The sequence below is a fragment of the Aotus nancymaae genome, unplaced genomic scaffold (assembly GCF_030222135.1).
Source record: "Aotus nancymaae isolate 86718 unplaced genomic scaffold, 86718_ANA_hifiasm-v0.15.2.pri h1tg000036l, whole genome shotgun sequence".
Taxonomy (NCBI): Eukaryota; Metazoa; Chordata; class Mammalia; order Primates; family Aotidae; genus Aotus; species Aotus nancymaae.
The window spans coordinates 36370988-36392962 of record NW_026988450.1 but is presented as its reverse complement, the minus strand read 5'-3'; the positions used below and the strand labels follow the sequence as shown (position 1 = coordinate 36392962).

Sequence of the window (21975 nt, the reverse complement as noted above, 5' to 3'; positions counted from 1 at the left end):
GGAAAACATTGATTAAGGCCAGGTCTAAGAAAAAAAATGCCTCCCTGATCTTTGAATAAGGGATCCTAAAATTATAGGTAATATTGTGGAAAGACTAAGTTCAGCAGAAACTGAGAGAGAATATATGAAAGAAAGTGAAATTCAATTAGATTTTCTTAAAAATCACCAGAATCTACAACGTTTGAGCTCAATATTACTGTGTGACATTATTCTATAAGAACTGATTGGTAACATTTTCAATTTTGGTTATTCTATTTTTAAAATTATCTAAAAAGTTAGAGACAGAGATAATTAAGAAATAATTTTTCAAAATGATATCCTATAAAGAAAGATGAAAAGAAAAATACAATGAGTTCCTAAAAAGAAAGATGAAAAGATCCAAAAACGAAAGATGAAAAGAAGAAAGGAAAAAAGAGGAATAATCATTTAATAGAAATGAAAAGCAATCTCACTCATCAGTGAGAGTTGAACAATGAGAACGCATGGACACAGGGAGGGGAACCTCAGACACCGGGACCTGTTGGAGGGTGGGAGTCTAAGGGAGGGATAGGATTAGGAGAAATACCAATGTAGATGACGGGTTGATGGGTGCAGCAAACCACCATGGCACGTGTATACCTATATGACAAACCTGCACGTTCTGCACATATACCCCAGAACTTAAAGTATAATTTAAAAAAAGAAAGAAATGAAGAGCAATTTAGGTTGTACAAAAGTAAAGGGTTTTTCTCCTGATTTTAAGCCAAAAATTATTCAAATGGGGCACTCTTGGTGGGTTCTGGATTTTTTCTGCTTGAAGATATTCATAAAGAGACTAAGAAAATATTTTTACAAAGTATTTCAGATGTTTACCTGCCTAAAGGCAGGCAGCTTGAACAGAAAATTTCTCAAGGCCCTTATACATGTTTTATCTTATAATTCTATAATTTCATGGTAATTCAAACCACTTTTTACTGTCAATATTCTCTATTTATGTTAACAGACATCAACTCCTGTATCTTATTTCATTTATAATACAAGAGCTTGAAAAGCACCTTCAGATAGCAATTTGTACATGATCTGATATATTTTTATGGTTTTGTAAGCATGAAAGATTTAAAAGAACTGTACCAAGGATTGCATTATTTATAAAGGGAAGGTATGAAACAGCATGTCATAAAAGAAATTAAAACAGAAAAGCAGTAGAATGCTAGTAAAAGTCTCCATTTTTACTGTATTTTCAGATCAAACACAAATGTAAACTTGGAGGATGGTGATGAGGGATCATAGGAACTTCCAGCAACCACTAAGAAAATTCCTTTGTTACCATAATGAATAAGATTACATTATATAGCCAAAAACTTTGCTTTATTTTCACATAGGGACATACTGAGGCCTTGGCAAACTAAACATCAATTGGTTGGTTTATTATGGCCTAGCCTTTTCCTTATGCTTCCTGTTAACAGACTGAGAAACAAATATTTGAGAAATAAATTGAGCAGCAAAAAGAACTTTAACATTTACTAAAATACGAACCTATGCGTGTCTCCATTTCCTTATCTGTAGAGTAGGGAATAATAATGAAACTTACTGTATGAGGTTGTTGAGAGAATTAAATGATTTGATCCATTTGAAGGCTCATAAGTGCTTATTTATGTTAATTATTATTATAGCAAAGACTTTCTTAACCAACTACTGTTGTTATAGTCATCAAATTAACCAATGCTCTCCACATCCTATGTAAAACATACTGATTAATACTATGACTAGATTAAACCAATTTAATGAACCAAAGCAAACTAAAGTGTATGTAGATAGAAGGCTCCCATTATACTCATTAGCAAAATCAAGTAGACTTCTTATTCTATTTGATCTTGAAAAAAGCTTGGACGTTGTACACAGTGCTTTTGATTGCAGTTCGTGCCAGACAAAAGACACAGAATGTCAATTCCCCAATCATGGGATTCATCTGATACATTAACATCTGACAAATTAATATGCATTATGTGTTTTAAGATTATAATGTTTAAGATATGTGTATATATGCTTTTCCATAATTTTTTAATTTAACTAACTTTTTGCATTAGCTAACTGATTGTATACTGATGAAGATTATCCAATATGGAGGAAGGCATTAATTACAGAGAAGGCAGAGAATAACCAAGAAAAAAAATATTTGGCTAAGTTAGTGTGATTAGATTGCAGAATAAAAGTGAAAACTTTGTAATGCATATAACACACTCACAAATACATAATTTGAATGCTTAACAAATAAATTAATATGAATAAAGAGAATGTTATTCACTTGGAAATTTTGCTGAATACCTTTGAAATCTTTATAAAACAGAATGATGAGACTAAAATATTGCCACTGTATCAACTGTAGGTTAAACTAGATAATACATTTAGATGATTTAGATGAAAAAAAAATCTTTAAAAATAAAGATGCCTTCTGCTTTTAGATCACATTGAAAATTTCTTTAACTTCCTATTCTACTTGATTTTTTTAGAAAGCTTGGAAGTTGTACACAGTACTTCTGGTTGCAGTTCATGCCAGAAAGAAGACACAGAATGTCAATTTCCCAATCATGGGCCTCATCTGTTACATTAACATCTGACAAATTAATATGCATTATATGTTTTAAGATTATAATGTTTGAGATATATGTACATATAATATTCCATAATTTTTAAATTTAACTTTTTGTATTATCTAACTAATTACTGATTTCAATTCCGTTAGAAGGCTTACAAAGTTTTATTTCTTAAATTGGAGTACGAAGCATATGAATATCCTTTATATCATTATTTTCTCTTGTATTCATATATTTGACTATTTCATAATATACATGCATGAATGGGAGACAGGAATGGAGACAGTGTCAAAGAAGAGGATTTTTTTTTGTTGGGGGGTTTGGAAGCAAAAAGTTTAACAGACAAAAAAGAAGAAAGAGAGAAAAGCCTTCCTCATGCTGAGAAAGTGGGTCACCCAAGAGAGGGTCTCCAAAGAAGAGGTTTCTGTGAAGTTAGCTGAGGGTTCGCAATTGACAAAGAGGGATTTGGAGGTTGTTATGGCTGTAGATCAGAAGACTCAGAGTGCTGAAAGTTTGTATGCTGATGTACATTATCTAGGATGGAAGAAGATATTAATAACAAAAAAGAGAGAGTAAAGAAAAAAAATATTTGGCTAAGTTAGTGTGATTGGGTTGCAGAACAAAAGTGGATTGTGTATATGACTTTCATAGAAGGATACTCTTTGCTTTAACAAGAAATGTAAAAACAAAATTCCCAGAAATCTATCTATCTGCGTCTCTCTCTACACACACACACACACACACACACACACACACACACACACACACACGTACGTTATTTATAAACAACACATTTTTTTGTTTCTATCTCCAGCTCCATCTCTCGTTCTAACTTCTTTGAAAACAATTAAAATCTGCAACTGGAAAAAATTTGAATTCCTATAAGACTCCAAGTAGGTATGGTTTTCATAGTTCTACATTTTGGAGTATCTTTGTCAAGAGTTACATATGAATGAATAATTAGAGGTAGAGATAAGATTTGACACTCATATTATCAGACACTAAGGATATCTGAACTAATCAGACTTTCTCGTAAGTGATTAAATGGTTAATGTGCGTAAAAGCAACTCAGCAGAAACAATAGAATCCTCTTGCTTCCTTTCTACTTATGATTGGCCCAAGCCCTTTCAATTTTTTCTTCTAAATATCTCTAAATCTGCATTTACTTATCTAACTGCACTGGCATTGCTTAGTTCAAGCTCTCAGAATACCTCGCTTGGGAGATTGGTATAGTTTTCTTACTGTGTTCTTGTTTCTAGTGTCTCCACTAGTGTGATTTTCTGAAAACATAAATATGATGGTATCATTTGTCTACATAAAACCATTCTGTGACTCTGTGACATGTAGGCCTCACAGGACAAAACCCAAGCCCCCAATATGGCATATATGGCTAACCATGATAAAGATCTCACCCAGGACAAGCTATATAATTTTCCCAGAGCAATGAAAATTATATATGAAAATGTAGGGGCCATTATTAATAAATTCAGAATCTCAAGGTGGTGACAGAAAAACATTCAACCTAGCATGAGGTTTTCCAAGCACAAAGCCCTGTGTTACTGCACAGGTAGCATAACCATGAAGCTGGTCTTGATCTCACCACTTAACCACATAATCTTAAAACTTCCTGACAAGTAGCCTCTGGTTTAGAAATGGCTAACAATTCTAAATATTTTGAAGTTCTGAGCCAGTTATGAAAACATGTATCACTTTCATACGTGTTTATATTGCTTAGGAAAGTTCTAAGCCTCATAACTTAGTATGATTTTTAGATTAAATTATGTTTGTTTGGGTTACAAATGTTGAAATAATTTGAAACTTATTTTGTTTTTGAAGATATTTGGAATGGTCAAAATGGTGTTATTAAAATGTTCTATTATATAGATAACATGTAGTGTGAAACTCAGTTTGAAACCCACTCTGATTAAATTGAGAGATTAAAAAAAATTCCTGCCTCTAACAAGGGATAATGAACCAAATTAGATATTTATATTTCTATTGATACTTTCATCTCTATCATCTCTGTCATAATTTATGCTTATATTAGAAGTTTTTCAGATATTACATGGATAAACTATTACTGTAAAGCATTATATCAAGTCTAATCAGAATTAATAATTTTGAACTTCAAATGGTTAAACAATGAGAGATATTGTAGGCCCTTTTATAGAAGGATATGTTATAGGAATTGGAAGGACTCATGACATCAAAGAAAATTTATCAAAATGGTGATGATAATGATTGAAGAGTTATAATAGCATTAATTTTAAAATAGATTAATTTAGAATCATAAATAAGTTTGAATTCACGAAACAATACTTTTTTGGGGTGGTATATTAGGTAGAAATTCTCCTTGCTCACATACGGTATGAAGGTCATAGCAAATAAATTGTGCTTTGTGCACAAGTCTAACATAAAAAAAACTTTTGTTTCATAGTTTTGAAAAGCATAGGCAAACTGTTTTTGTTTCAATTTTATACTTCCTCTAATAAGCCAAAGACTGTTATTTTAATATCTCTCGTTAGGATTTACACATCAGAAATCATTTTACTTAAAAATCCTTGGCCCTTTAAAAGTTGTTGTTATGGAAGACTTTAATAAAGGAAACTGAAAAACAAATAGAAGAAAAATTTGGTTGTCTAAAATGTATGTAAAAATTAATTTATAACTAAATTAGCAGGAAGTTGATATGCAGAAAAAAAGGTTAAGGCAATTTGGTAGACTGTTATAGTAATTTCAAATAAAATACTTAAAAAAAATCAATAATCCATGCTGAAATCTCCAGCTTCTTACAAGCTGGTATCTTTAATAATTGACTAGAGTGTCTTTGAGGTTCCTAGGAATGCTGGTCCAGTAATGCTTCCATATTCCAAAGCCTGGAATAATTCCATTACAATACAAGGAGTTTTTCACAGTCTTATCCTACAAAAAAAATTGTTAAAAATAATTAATGCTATCATCCTAAAACTTTAAGGATAGTATTGTTAGCTTGAATTCTATATAAAAAATAGAAAATAAAACAGAAACAAAAATTGGTAGAATTTCTAAGGATAGAATTTTCACCTTTGCAAAATATACAGAAAATATAATTTCTACATAATTTTTATTTAAGAGACTATTTAAGTGTTGATATCTATAAATTCTTTCTGTAGGAGGCTAATTTTTAAGTTTTATCGACAAACATATAGGAAAAATGAATATAATTTTGTATTTATACAGCATGCTTTTTTACGGAAATCTTTAAACTCTACATGTGGTATTTAGTTATCTTCCTGTTATTGATATTAAACAGATAACAATAAATTATTTGCCTTATTTTTATATTTTGCCAAGATCATAAATTCTTACAATTACTGGACTAGCTTGTATAATCAATTAACTGTTTCATGCTTTCTTTTTGGGACCACCATATGAGTACATCTCTATGGTGCCCTTATGTAGAAGAGGCTTAGACTCCTCTATAACATTGATGCCAAGTGTAGCTGTGTAACTTTCTTTGGTCAATGCAGTGAGAGGAGACATGAAGTGTGCCATTTATATGAAGCAGCCATCAAGTCTTTCCTGCACTGTCTGTCTCTTCTCCCCATTCATGTAATACTCTGCACACAAGCATGATGCAGTCACCAGTATTGGACAAGTGAATGAGAAGTGAATCTTTGTTGTTGAAAGTAACTTAGGATTTGGGAATCATTTGTACTATTGCAAAATTCAGCTTAATATGAAGAATTACATTTATATTTTAAAAACATATCGTGTTCTATACTTGATTTTATTCATACTTTACTTATAAAAACAGATAATAAAATAAAAGCCATAGGGAGTAAACTCATTTATAAATAAGCAAAATAAATGAATTTGTATAGATTGCCTACTGTCTCATTTAACCCTCATAACCACCCTGAAACATGAGGAGTGCCTGACTGATTTTTAGATGAGGACACTAAGGCAGTTTTTAATAAAAAATTCTAGCTGACTTTCAGGATGATGTGAATAATTACCTTACAATGTCATGTAAATATATGTATATATAATTAATACATATGTAATATATATCTCATATATATATAATTACATTTTAATTTTTGGAATAGAACTATTTTGCAATGAATGCCCCATCAACAACTATGAAATCAATTATATTCATGTTAATATGAATTTAATTGAGAGATAATACAGTTAAGCTGAAACTACATCAGGCCTCAGATAATGAATATGGTACCTATTAGAGTATAATTTTGTGTTTGTTATTGTTTCTAGTTCAGTAAGCTTACATTGTTGTATACAGTATGTTAATTTACTTATTATACCACATTTCTCCTTTTGAAGGATTCATAAACTATTTTTTTGTACTTATCCTACTATTAGAGTGTTTTTCCATCAGTTGGTCCAAAGGAGAAAGTTACATGTGAAATTTCTTAACTTTTTCCTTATAAAACTTGAGTAATTAAAACAGTACTATTTAAAAACAGAGATAATGACTCTCTGTAGTAAGTAGATACTTAAAATGAAAACAGTGTTAAAGTAGTCTGTTGAGTCATACAGCTCAACAGTGTTCTAAAGCCCAGATCTGAATCTGATTCGTTCTTCTTTTCAAGTTACCATAAAATTAAATGCCCTAAATAGAGCATGAACTTATTTAAGTAAATAGCTCAAAAAACCCACAAAATTTATGATCTGATAATCATCAATGAAAACTAAACAGGAAGTACTGTGCTGACCAAAAAGACAGCAGGATGTCAGATAAATGTATCAATATAGAGACTATAAATCATGGATTCATGATACCAACAGAAGTAACAGGTTTTTGTGGAGAATTAACGTCACAATCATTTATATTTACTTATCTTTTATGTATATTGCTATACTTGCAAAAATGATTGGTGATAATATATAGTAAAAGATACAATAAAAATAAGGAAGACCAGTAAAGCCAGGTAAAAGGACAGAAGAAAAATCACAATAAAATAAGAACTCTAGTTTGATAGAAGTTACTGTACTTTAGCACAAAACATAATTCTGACATCATAGTCAGTTAAATTAAAATGATATTTTGTAAATTTTATGACTCTCATTTCTTAAGAAAATTAATCTATTTATTATAGTTAGACACCATAAATGACAAGGCATAGATAGCATAATAGCAGTGTTTCAGAGAAAGTAAACTCATTCAGGGGTTCCAGAACTTACCCTACTATTGAATATAAAAAAGTAACATTACTTTTATTTTTCTCAATTAAATTTAATCTACTCCAAAAACTCACTCTCTGGACTTACAGGAAACTGAATTTAGTCACTCTTGAATATCACTAATATGCTATTCATAATAGTGTCAACGAGCCGAATGCAATTCAAGCCTTTGGGGAGGAACACCTGGTCTCTCAGCATGGTCAATGAAATGCTCTGCTTTGAGTCCACTCATCTCTTAAGCCTGGGTGGCCATCCCTCATAAGATGCCATTGTTTCTGGTCTATTCTCTCCAGGTGTACAACACAGTAATTTTCTCAGAAGTGTGCTACCTCAGTAGATACTATGAAGGAGCTGGCACAGGGCTTCTTTCTTGTGGAACATATAAGATCTCAATTCCTCTTGAAATTCTGTGAGAAGTTCCTGAGATAACCTTCTTTTCCTTCATCTTCCACCCAACCACATATACACTACATATACACTTCCCTATATCTTCTCCTTATCTGAATTGATTGTAAATATTCTCCCACTAAAGTCCCATTATAAAGACAAGGCTCTTGGGAGTTGGAAAATTGGATGTGGCATTCCGTTTATTCTTTTTAGCCTTACTAATTTGTCAGATACACTTTTTTAAAAAAAGGTTAAGTCTTAAGGATAGTCAGAGTTAAGTTTTATTGGTTTGTTGCTGGTGTTGGAAATATAGCATTTTATTACTAATTCTGTTTACATCAGTAAGTTTTAATTATTGAAGACAGAGAAAATGAAAAAATTAAAAGAAAATTACTCTTCTCCCAAAAATAGGGTATTAGAAAATGGTCTGAAACATATTAACTTGTCTTACACCACCATCTATTCCTTTTCTTTCTCTCAATGTAGTAAACTATACATAACATAAAACTTACCATTTTCATTCTTTTTTAAGTGTGTAGTTCAGTGGCATCAACACAGCTGGGTAACTGTCACCACAATGTCTCCAAACTTACCATAGTTCCAATTTGAAACTCTGTATCTAGTAAATAATAATTCCTCATTCCACTCTCCCCAAAATCACAGGTAACCACCATTTTTCCTCGTGTCTCTGAAAATTTGAGAAAGATTTGACTCTTCCAAGTACTTCATATAAGTGGAATTGTATGTATCTGTCCTTTTTTTTTTTCTGACTTACTTCACTTAGCATAATGTCTTGATGGTTGATCCATGTTAGAGTATGTATCAGAACCTCATTCGCTCTCAATTGTATTCAGTATCTTTCTTTAGCGGGACAGTATGACCGTGTTTGTTTGGCAAGAAAGTTGAGAAAGGAATTGGAATTAATGAGCTTAACGAACAGCAAATTAAAGTATATCTTTTGAGAGAGAGAGGAAAAAAAAAGAAATGGCCTGGGGAGCAGACAGGGAAACTGTAGAAGCTGATTATAGCACTTGTATATTTTTCCATTGTACTGGAAAATTAATTTGAGCACTTTTCAGCACTTCTTCATTTGTGGTTTACATTGGACACAGTGCTTTTTAGATTTATTGCTTGGTTTGAAAATGGGCAAAAACTTTATAACAGCCTCCCTATCTATCCTCTCCTTTCTAAATCTTATGAAAACTGTCAGGTTTTTCTATTAAAAACCTAGTCATGCGAATCCTGTAAAAAGATGTCATTGTTATAAAACAATGCAGTGAGCAGTGAGGACAACAACTGCCAAGTTAAACACAAAGGGCAAAAAATCAGTCCACATGTTCCCACACCCTTAGGCCTTTATTCCAGTGTGAATTGCTTGTGAGTTTCTGATGACAAAACTTGGCCCACCAGGCAATTCATCCTCAAAGGGCTCAGCTCTCTCCAGAAACTGCATTCCTACTTCCCAGATGATTGTGGCTTTTATCAAAAGCAGCAGTTAAAGAACAGGAAAGCTCAGCATCAGAAAAGTAGCCCAGCCCTGAGTAGGAGTTTCACCTTTGGGCCAGTAATGGTAAGGGCTAGAGAGCAAGGCGGTCATTGGCTTTGGGTGCTCAAAAATGGTAAAAGCCAGTTCTTATCAGATGGCAAATGACTTTCTTATTCTGGAAATAAACAGTGTATTTGGAATCTTAGTTTTTGTTTTTTGTCTTTGAAATATATCAGGCAGATGTGTCAATAAATAAATGCATAGTACTCAGGACAAAAGTAAAGCACTCCAAATGTATGCATAATATTGTTATAGCTATAGATATGCCTCTACCTATATGCCCATAATAATATGTATTTTCAGATAGTTATTTGTGAATCCTTCTTATAGCTTTCTTACATATACAGATAAACTTACTTTAAAGCTTATTGGAAACTTAAAGATTACCCAGCAGACTTAGCCTCCTGCTGCAATGACCAGTCCACGCAACCCTAACTCTGGAAAATAGCACTTGCCAACCTTGTGACTTTTATCGGCTACACAGGTATCTCATCCCACCATGAAGATGAGATCAGAAAACCTTTTTCAAACCCACCTACCTCTTCTTTTTTTTTTTTTTTTTGAGACGGAGTTTCGCTCATTAACCAGGCTGGAGTGCAATGGCACGATCTTGCCTGAACCCACCTACCTCTTCTGATACTTAAGAAATGACATTGAGTCTCAGGTACCAAACATTGTTGCCACTGTTTGCTTGGGGTGTACATGTTTACTTCTAAATTATAGGTTGTACTTGTCAAAAGATTTCATTTGTGGCCTGGCTTAGCCTTTGCCATGCTGAATCATACTATATAAAACCATTTGTCCTTTTTTCCTTCATACTTATGTCAGACTTGGTTTTCTAAATTCAAAATATTCAATCAGACAAGCAACAAACCCTAGAGCACTGTCTTCAAGGACAAGGACTTTAAACCTTTTCTTCCACTGGGGCTTACTATCCTGGCTTCTCACCTCAACGTTTGTGGTAATGATGCACTCTCCATTTCATATGAAGAGACTTTCTAGCTGTCACTGATTAAGCTGTTCTTCCTCAGTGCCCTGATTTGTAGACCTGAATTTTTCATCCTCCTACCAGTGATAAATGGAAACTAGCCCTTTGCATGTAATGAATACATTTGGCCTATGTACAATGTAGACAGATGTACTATATCATTAAACACTGTGTTAAATAACTCAAATTACAGTTGAATTGAGAAAATACATCCTTATATTAGTAATCATGGAAGTTGTTTGGGGTTTTACAATAAAGGAAGAATCACAGAACTATATATATTGAAGATAAGACACCACTGTTTATAATGAACAGCATTAACATTCAAGTTTCTTTCCCAAACAGAAAAATAAGGGAATTACAAATGCTTCCTGTAGAATGCAGTTCCTTGAATTATATAATGTTACTACTCTACAAGTTTCACATCATATATTAATATCTAAAAAATATCTAAGCTCTGAAAGAAAAAGCCACACAATATAAACATCCACATTTAAGAGGTGTTGTAGTATAAAACAAGAAGCAATAAAGCTAGAAAAATACTTTGCTCTTAGTAAGCATATCTGAAATTTAGTATAGAATTGAAAGACATTTTAATCTGACAGAAAAGTGGTAAATGTGAAAATTTAAAATTACTTTCTATGGGTAGAGCTTATATGCCCAACTATCCCTATAAATAATTTAGTGGGCCTGATATATATGTCCACCCTCACACATGAAAGAAAAGGAGAAAAAAGGATTGTCAAAGGTATTAAACAAGTGGAATAAAAAAATAAGTTATCTTAAAATAGCCGTGGACTATAGGTTATTCCTAAGATAGTAAAGGAAATTCAGATAATTCAAAGGAAAAAAGGTTAGACGAACTCATTATTCTGCCTCATATTCCTAGTTTGTTTCCTTTACAACACCCTTTAAAGCACATCTCACAATGCTATATATACACTTATCTGAGGATACATAATATTTGTAATTTTTATATTTCCCATTAGACAGACCCTGAAAATCTATAAAAACGGGACTGTTTCATTTTTGTTTACTGCTGATTACTTAGACACAGAGTAGTGCTCAATAAATATCAGTAAATTATATGAAAGTTTTTATTCTTTTTTACATTTCAGGAAATAATGACTCATCTGTTTTTCAATAAATTTTAATGTGTATATTTGGGGTTTAACAACATGATGTTATGAAATACATATAGACAAGAAAATGGTTACTATAGGGAAGCAAATTAAAATATCATCTCACATAGTTACTTTTATTTTTGTGAGAGGAACAGCTAAAGTGTACTTATTTAACAAAAATCTCAAGTGGCTCTCCATTCTACTGTCTATAGTCCTGGTGTTATACATTAGATCTCTAGACTTGTTCATTCTACATATCTGCTACTTTGTGTCGTTGGCCAAATCTGTTACATCCCTAGCTCCAGCCACGTACTCTTCTATTTTCTATGTATTTTGTATTATCCAAGGATTTATTCATTTTCATCATTTACCTCATGGTTTCTGAAGGCCTGCAGATGTATCATTTCTGTTTTTTATACTGTACATTCCCCTATAACCAAGATGTCTTATCTTCAAGGAGCCTAAGTTCCTAATGTTCAGAGGAAGTGACAAACAGAAGGACAAGTTTGACCCTGAGACAAAAAGATGAGAGAAATGAAAAAACAAACAAAAACAAAAAAACAAAGCATCAAGTCTCCATTTAAAAGCTATAGATAAAGCTTAGGGAATTAATGATGAATATTTCTTTTCATAATAGTTTCAATGTGAAACAGCAAATATAAATTTTATGATAAAAAGATCAACCAGTAGTATAATTAGCAAAACAAAATTTTCACTTTAGAGTAATATATTCCATTTCAGTCATGAAGACTAGCCTAAGGCATCAGGTCAATTAATGCAATAACTTGGTACATAGAGACTTAGGCATAACAAGTGAAATTTAATTTAGTGGTCTCATGCTAATCATCGAGGGTCCAGAAGACAGCAACAACGTAATTAAAGAAAAGGAAAATAAAATTTATGAGGTTAACTGAAAGAACTAGTGCAATATAGCGAAGAAAGAGAAGACTAAAAAATGTTTCATTTCGTTTTTTTCTAACACTTGAAAGGATATAGAAGTGGTATGATATTAGAGCCAAAGAACTGGTATGAATGTTAATACAAATGTGCCAATAATTAAAAAAAATATGTTCAGCTAAGGTATTTGGGTATTTTATATTGATTAACTTTTTTTTCCATAATATTATGTGAGTTTTGCTCTGGAGTTATGGACAAGAAATAACTTACCAGAGGCTATAACGTGAGTGGAGAGTGTTTTGTTTTGCTTTCTCTGTGGTTATTTTATTTTTATTTATTTATTTATTTTTACAGAGATGGAGTCTTATTCTGTCACCTATGCTGGAATGCAGTGGCATGATCGTAGCTAACTACAGCCTTTCATTCTGGTCAAGCTATCCTCCTGTCTCAGCCTCCCAAGGAGATAGGACTCTGGTGTGCTCCACCACACCTGGTTCTGTGGGTATTTTTGTGGGGTTGAATTGTGCTTCTGTAGCACAGTTTGGAGATGTGCAATAAATTGTGATCATGCTGTTTCTTCTTGAAAGTAAGTATCAACATTGATTAAAATAAGCCTAATAAACTGCAACAGATACTATGAATCCTTTAGTATGCCCACTAAAAATTAGACTACCGATTTTTCCCACTGGACACTTTTTCCTAAATACATAAAACCATTTAATGCATGAGAAATTCATAGCTAAGTACCAGAGCTGAGTCCCTGATTTGTACTTTTATTTTTGCAACCTACTGAATATTTACATTAAACATTTCTGAATGCAGTTTGTAAGTTAACATGGAGTGATTACTTCAGATATTTTGAAAAGTAATTTCATGCTCATTTTTTCTAGTGGTTTTACATGATTTAGTTTTTTAATGCTAAAATGGATTTCTTCTCTGACTCACAATTCTACTCTGATTCATACTACTTTAATATTTCATTCAAAGATTAGATTAACAAACATACCTAAAAAACTTTTTCTGAATACTAATGAGTAAAATACATAGATGTTACTGTTACCATCCTGTCAATTTTTAGTTCAAACTGTTGAAATGACTCAAATATTTTAAGGTTATGAAACCAAAACCTGATAAAAGCATTAAAATAAGATTATTTTTCAAACTAATTTTTTCCAGTTCTACAGTCAAGTTAATGTTTTGTCATTATTAGGTTTCCCTGTGTGTTCAGGGCTATTTGATTTTCTATGGTCTCTATGAACAAGTACCTTAAAATATATTTTAAAAGATAATGGGGGGCACATATATAAAACATTAGGCAATATTAGTTCAATACATAACCAAGCGCCTTATTGTAAATTATATAGACTATATGAGTTCACTAAGGACTATTAGTGGGAGTGAGGGGCAATCTCCTTTTTATAAAATATGGTAGATGTTGTAGCTTGAAGGAAGACTGGGATTGGTTGAAGGAAGACTGGAATTGGTTAAGAGTAGTCAAGGAAAATACAAATAACAGAGTCAAAATAGAATTTGTGCTGGAAGAGTAAGAAAACTAAACTCAATAGGATGGTCAGAAAGGCAAACCCTTCTGAAGGAAAATTAATCACAAAAAACTGAATGGTTGATTGAAGAGTTCAAACTTGCTCAGAAGAGCAAAAGGGTGGATTAGAGACAAGAATGCAGGGACATCGAGTGGCAAGACTTCTTGGTATACACTGTCTAAATGAAAAAATAAACAAGAAGCATAGGCATCAAATACTGTTCATTAGAAAAGTTAATTTAGGAGAACCAGCAAGAAAATATAGAAAGATTATATGGCAAATCCAGGAAATGTTTTGGTTGTTTTTAGCAATACAGATACTGTTGTTAGCAATACTGATAACATTATTGTTAGCAATAATGATTTTTTTTTTCCAAATTTCTACCTTTTATTTAATCAGCCACAGTAGGTCTAAGTGGTTGCCCCACCTCTCCTAACTCCACCCCTACCCCAAGTGCATAATCTTACAGGAAGCAGTGGTGTGTTGGAGTGGGATTGCAGTATCATTAGGATTGACTCTGTGCATCTTTTGCCAACTGCATGTAAGTGGCTTTAATGGAATTATTTACAACATGAAAATTAGAAAATGCCAGAAATCAAGAATTTTGGGGAAGTAGAGGGAAATAGTTTTTTAAACATTAACACACCAATGTGCACAACTATGTATTTTACCATATTGTTTTCAATTAATTTTTTCTTAGTTAGAATTTCAGTTCTCAGCTTCTTAGTTTTTATAAATCAGAAAAAATGTCTATAGAATATTTATACTGCTTAGGGTTACTAGGCTAGAAAACATCAACATGAAAGCTCATGATCTCTTCTTGTTAGTGCAATGTAATGTCTACCAACTATGAAATCTGATGTTAGTTACTCTCATAAAATTTTGTTCTAAGTGCCTAGTTTTTCCAGTATTCCCTGATGGACACACTAAAGGAAGAAAATAAATCAAGGTTTACTTCCATGATAAATCCATGGTGCTAGAACAGATATCTTCCAAGAAGCAATCATCAAATAGCAGGTAACAAGACATCTTTAAAAAGAATTACTGTTTCAGGTAAATTTACACAGTGGGCAAATCATCCAGATTTTAGGACTTGAGATAAAAGCAACAATCTCCAGACAAATCTCTGCAAATTGCTATTTGTAAATTGTTTTTGTATAACTTTAATAAATATGAGATTCTGATGTATCCAGCTAGAAGCTCCCTGAATCATTTTCTAAACATATGATGACACTGTGACTGACAGCAGGGTATCATTAAAGAAACAACAGCTTGAATAAAGGGAGAAACTTGAGCTCCCAGACTTGCCAGGGAACTTACTTCCATATAGATTCGGGGTGACAGCGACAAAGTTATTGCCAATTTTTTTCTGTACCACTTCAGAAGTAATAGCATCTACAGATGATAGGAATGCCATTCATTCAACACAAAAATTAATTAAATTCTTATTACATGGCAGGCAATGTGCCTGTTACTATCTGTCACCTATTGAAATTACAGTCTATTAGTGATGATGACAATTAGCAGTTACAAATCAGTTCAGGTAAAGGTGTTTTAGACGAGAGAGAGAGAGAGAATGCCCCTTTTAGGAACTGAAAGGAATTCAGTAGGGTAGGAGATATTGTTAGGAGCAAAATTAATTACCTGAGGAGTCCACTGGAGTATATTTGTTTAAAGGAATGCCCTGTTTAAAATCTCTGTCTGCCATTTTAACTTTCTATTGATGGTGTGGTATCTCATAGCATTTTAATCTACTGTGTTAGCCAAACAAATAAAAGAGAAGCTGCTACTTTAAAAGACAATACATTATCTTAGCTCTTTATGTTGTATTCCTTTTGTATTTTCTACTACTTGAGAGACTGTATTTCTCAGCTGCTTCACAATCTCCAAGTTGTTTTTATTTTGTTTCTCAATACATTTAAAGATGTACTTAATGGAGCTCTTTGAAGAGTTTCACCCACAGTCTGTATCTTACAGAAGGTATTGGATACGTGATAGTGAAGACATGAGACATACTGACAATGGTGATGATGATTCTGGCAGTCAAATTTTCAAAGTGCCAAAAATTTGGAATAATCCATAGCGGCATTAAAATCATCACAGTCATTAGTTTTTTTTTTCCTTTGACCTACATATTACAAAATAGTTTATTATTCTCACTTGCCACTGCATTCTATATAGCACCAAAAGAAAGCACTATAAAGTTGTGAAGAGCTCATTATAGTTTGAATTGGGAAAACCTGAGTGAGATTACTGGCAGTTTTATTAACTATTTGTGTTACTCAGACAAGTTCCTTAATTTCTCCAGTCCTTAGTGGACTCTTCCATAAAATAAGAAAAGCAACAATTACAGTTAAAGGTGTTAAATGAGACAACATATATAAACTGCTTAGCATATTGTAGGTACTTAATGCATTTTCTTCCCTCTAAATTTGGAGGAAAAAATATAGACTTATACAAATTTATTTTACATGCTCTTTAGAGATATAAAGGACTAAAGGATATGTTTTCAGTAGAAATATTTTAACATTCCTTCATTATAAAAGTTTCATTTCCATTAATATTTATATTTTCTGAAGTTATCACTAATTTAATATATTCTGTTATAAGGGAAGAATAATTATCCTATTTATTTTGTTGGTATATATTATTATACCTTGAAATCTTTCCATTCTTTCTGTTGTTCCTTTTTCAAAAATTCATTTTTGACATCCTCCTACAAAGGAACACATGATTAGATTGAAAAAATGAGTCCTTTTCCCAGTTATTTAGTATTTTATACCATGGTTTCTATCACTAAATTTATAATCAAAGCAAACCTTGACATGTTTAACTGTGGGCAGCTGGAAAATAAAGCAGAGGCTTTGAATAGGCAAATGGTAAAAAGAAATAGGATAACTTATTTGAACAATCCCAAAATGTAAAGAATAAAGTGAGACTTTCAAAAAAACAGAATGAAAGCATAGTTGTATTGATACTTACACTAACAAATCATCATATAGAAAATATTTAGCTGTGTTTATAAAAAGCAAGAGACACCCATACCCTCCCCACTCCAAATACACAGTCTTCTCAGGCATTATTGCATCTAAATAACACTGTCATTTTATAAAACAGAAACAAGTGAAAAAGAGAGGGGTGAGTTTTTTTAAGTTTTGTTCCCAAGTTTAAAATGAAAGATTTGACCAACATGATCTCTAAACTGCTATGTGACACTAAAATCATTATTTCTTTTGTGTATATCATCCTTTTTGTTTCCCTGTGTTTAGATCCAAATTGCAAACATGAGTGAATATAAGTCTACACATAAATTGAGTAAATGTTTATATAATATGTAAATAAAATTAAAAATCCACAACTTTCTTACCAATAATCTCACACAGAGCTTTAGTTAACAAATGTAAAAGAGCATTTTTACATTTTAGAAGGATGTGATTATGCTTCTACTACATTTTACATATTTTAGAAGGACTTGATTAAATATATGAATATAAAAACAGATTTCTTAAGCAGAAAAAGGAGTGCACTACTTAACATCCCAACTATTCATATAAAAACCTGTAACAGTACGTTATGGCCTATTAATGATTAAAATAATTCAAATGATAGTGAATCTGGTTTCATACACTGTCACATATAATACACATATAAAAGGCATATAATATACAACAGATTATTTCTCTTTTGGAATATGGTCTGTCACTTAACATAGTAAGTTTTCAGCTCAACATGACAATAACTTGTCATAGTTAATTGTAAAAAATCAAATAAACCTATTAATAGAGGGTAAGCAACATGGATTATTCATTTCAAGAAAATATGAACTCAGCACTAAGCATAATTTAAACATTAATTTTACAGACACATAAGTATCTTCCTTTGTTCATAATTTACGTATGATTTTTAGTATTCAAAAAATATCAGTTTACAATGATTTCTGTATAATAAATATTGTATGAAATTACTTCTGTTTTTTTCTTGGAGACTCATCATAGTTGGGCATTTTCTTTTAAAATCATGTCTGTAATAACTCTTAATGTAAAGGAAACTTTAGGATTAATTATAGTGGATACAGCTTTTCTGACACTATTATTCCTCATACAAGGATAATTTGCTGGATAGCTTCACATTGTAGAATAACTAATGCCCCCATCTCTTTTTGGCACTCTGAATTAAACATCTTTCAATGAAAACAAAAAACAGATGTTCAACATTAGCCGATGTCCATGGTGACACACTAAACATATGCAGGGAGTGGAAATCCTAGCTCCACTCACATGTGTGAGAAATGCTGACCAGTGCATGGAGGATTTCCAAGTACCATCACTTGGTTTTGTAAGAGTAGAATTTCATTCATGTATTAGATAATGATATCCTCCAACATTCCAACATCTATACCATGCCAAATCTTTTTTTTTGTTAATAAAGTGTAATGATCTACTAAAATTTTAAACCATAGTTTTCTTATTTTTATGTTATTTCTACATAAAAGAACAAAATAAGCAAATAACTACAATATGCAAAAATAACTTATTTGCACTATTAAAATAAAGTCTTAAATGTATTTATTTTTCTTAATTTCCAAGTGGCTTCCACTATTATTCACTTTGAGCCTACTCAAATGCCATCTTCTCAATGTAGACTTCACTTGTTCAATCCAGACAGAATATCAGAATTGAAATATCTATTTTTCTCCCCACTAGAAGCTTTGTGAAGTCAATGAGTAATCTGATTTACTTATCATTCTATTTCTAGTACCTAGAATAGAGGAGATGGTAGATACTCAAGAAATATTTGTTGATTAATTGAAGGAGGATATAAAGTCATTTATTTCCTCCTCCCTTTCTCTATTTCTTTATTTTGGGGGTTTATGGGAGATCATTCCTCACTAATCAGTGCCACAATACCCTGCATTTCATAGATTAGCAATAAAAATAATTATCTAAATCAAGTGCTACCCAAATTAGCCCTTTATAAATGATTTTTCAGCTAATATTATTTTTAAAGTATAAATTACATACAATAAAATGTATTTTTCATATATTTTCTATTAGATTAGCTTTGACAATTGTATGCACATGTGTTACCATCACCCAAAACAAAATAAAGAACCTCTCTATCTCCATGAAAAGGTAACCTATAACCTTTTTCAGTAAAACTTCCTTTCACAGAGTCAACTACTTTTAGACTTCTATCACCACAGTTTAGTATTGACTATTTTACTAAATGAGATCAGACATATGTCCTTTAGGTGTTTCCAGTTTTGCTCTCTTTGAACAATGTCTGTAAGATTTTTCCATATTGTTACATGTACCAGTTTGTTACTTTTTACAAATGAGTAGTACTCCATTATTCTAATGAACTTCACTTTGTTGATTCATTGTCCTGTTGATGAATACATGCGCTTTTCATTTATTATTAAAACTTAGACTGCTATGAACATTCTTGTAAAAAGTTTTGTGTTTCTTTTTGACTCTTCTGTTAAGTACTTGGGAACGGAGCATAGGGTAGACATAAGGTAGATTTAGGTCTAACTTTAAAGGAAATAAAGATTTATCCAAACTTGTGCAATTTTATACTAACATCAACAATGTATAGTAGTTCCAATTGCTCTTTACCTCACCCTGTCACATGCCAACTTATGACACCAAAGTTATAAAGATAATCGCCTATGTTTAGTACTAGAATCTTTATGGGTCTGCACTTTATGTGTAATGTGTTTGATCTGTCTTGAATTACTATATAATTTATTTTTTCATAAAGTGAAGCTAAGAATTATCATTCATTTTTTCCTATACAAAAATATTTGTGTTTTACTTTTATCATATTTAAATTTCAGCCCTACTGGAAAATATGAAGTAATATCTAACTGTGGTTTTAAATAAAATTTCCCTAATAATTAACATTGTTGAATACTACCTTATGTGTTTACTGGACATTTCTATATCTTCTTCTGCAAAGTGCCAATATTTTGCCCATTTTATTATTGAGTATTTCCCTTACTACTGTTAATAGGTAGTAGTACTTTACACATTCTGCATACACATTCTTATTCGTATTTATGTACTGTGAATATTTTCTCAGTCTAAGGGTTTTCTGTTGATTGTATTAATCATGTCTTCTGATGGGTAGGTATTGATAATATTGATAAAGCCCAGTTTATAATTTTAGAAAATTTTGTATCAGTGACTTTTTGCCCTGCCTAAGACATATTTCCCCACACCAAATTCATAAATACATTCACCTATGTTTTATTCTAGAATCTTTATTGTAAGGTCGGCTGCCTCACTGAAGAGCCAAATGGACACACTTATCTCTCTATGCTGACTCCCCACACACACTCCTATCAGGCCTCTCTGTGCTGGCTCCCCACACCTGCTCCTATCTGGTTTCTCCATGCAGGCTCCACACGCCCACTCCTGCATTCCTCACTCAACCCTTTCAAAATTTAAAAAGCCCGCGGAAGATTTGTCCAATGGCAGTTTAACATTAACTTCCCCAGCCAGTCAGCCTACCAATGAAACTGTCTGCTCTTTGTTTCCCTATCAATCAATCAAATCTCCTTACCAATAAAATTGTCTGCTCTTTGTTTCCCAATGACCAATCAACTACCTCCACTTCTTATAAAACCCCACGCCCTGAGAAGCCCATTGCGACTTCTCTGGCCCCTTCCTAGACCACAGAACCTCGTCCGGGAGCTGAATAAATTGGATTCTCATTTTTTCTCACTGGCCTCAGTTTCCTCATTTTAACTCGGCAATATACCTTACATTTATGTTTCTGGGATTTATGCTTAAATGTTTGACCTGTCTTGAATTTTTCTTTTTTGTATAAAGATAGTTTTAAGTCCATTTATTTCCCATAGAAATATTTTGTTATCAAGATTATACTTTTCTCTTTCAATTGACTGGAGTCTTGTAAAAAGTCTATCAACATCACATGCAAGTCTATTGCTGATCTATATTTGTTTCATTTTTCTATTTGTCTCTGTGTATGTCAATATGAAATTTTGTTGATCATTGCAACTTTATTGTAAGTCTTGAAATAAAGGATGAGTTTTGTTCTTTTAAAATATTTATTTGACTTTTATACATCTGAAGTCTTTTCACTTGAATTTTAGAACAGCTTGATGGTTTCTTCAAAAAGAAACATTGATAGGGATTCATTTGTGTTTATAAATAAACTTGGAAGAATGAAAGAATGACCGTCTTAAAAATATTCAGTCTGTTCTTTGAAACCAATGAGAACAAAGATACCATGTACTAGAATCTCTGGGACATAGCTAAAGAAGTGTTTACAAGGAAATTTATAGCACTAAATGCCCACAAGAGAAAGAGGGAAGATCTAAAATTTACACCTAAACATTACAATTAAAAGAACTAGAGAAGCAAGAGCAAACAAATTCAAAAGCTAGCAGAAGGCAAGAAATAACCACGATCAGAGCAGAACTGAAGGAGCTAGAGACATGAAAAACCCTTCAAAAAATCAATGAACCCAGGAGCTGGTAATCTGAAATGAGTAAAAAAATAGACCGCTAGCCAGACTAATAAAGATGAAAAAAGAGAAGAATCAAATAGACACAATAAAAAATGATAAATGGGATATCACCACTGATCCCACAGAAATACAAACTACCATCAGAGAATATATAGACACCTGTAAGGAAATAAACTAGAAAATCTAGAATAAATGGATAAATTCCTGGACATATACACCCTCCCAAGACTAAACC

At 32.2% G+C, this 21975-nt stretch overlaps 1 protein-coding gene and 1 long non-coding RNA gene across 4 annotated transcripts in view; one reads left to right on the top strand and one right to left on the bottom strand.

Annotated features, from left to right (window-relative positions):
- CNBD1 (cyclic nucleotide binding domain containing 1) overlaps nucleotides 1-21975 on the bottom strand; it is a 610026-nt gene that overhangs the window by 59710 nt on the left and 528341 nt on the right. The window lies entirely within an intron of this gene.
- Nucleotides 1-21975, top strand: part of LOC135278024 (uncharacterized) — a 318342-nt gene that overhangs the window by 255889 nt on the left and 40478 nt on the right. For 2 of the 3 annotated variants that reach the window (XR_010345571.1, XR_010345572.1), the window contains exon 3: nucleotides 13057-15499. The exons of the other annotated variant lie outside the window; for it this stretch is intronic. This is a non-coding gene — a long non-coding RNA (uncharacterized LOC135278024). Of the gene's footprint in view, nucleotides 1-13056; nucleotides 15500-21975 lie in introns of those variants that run through there. 3 annotated transcript variants of the gene reach the window in all.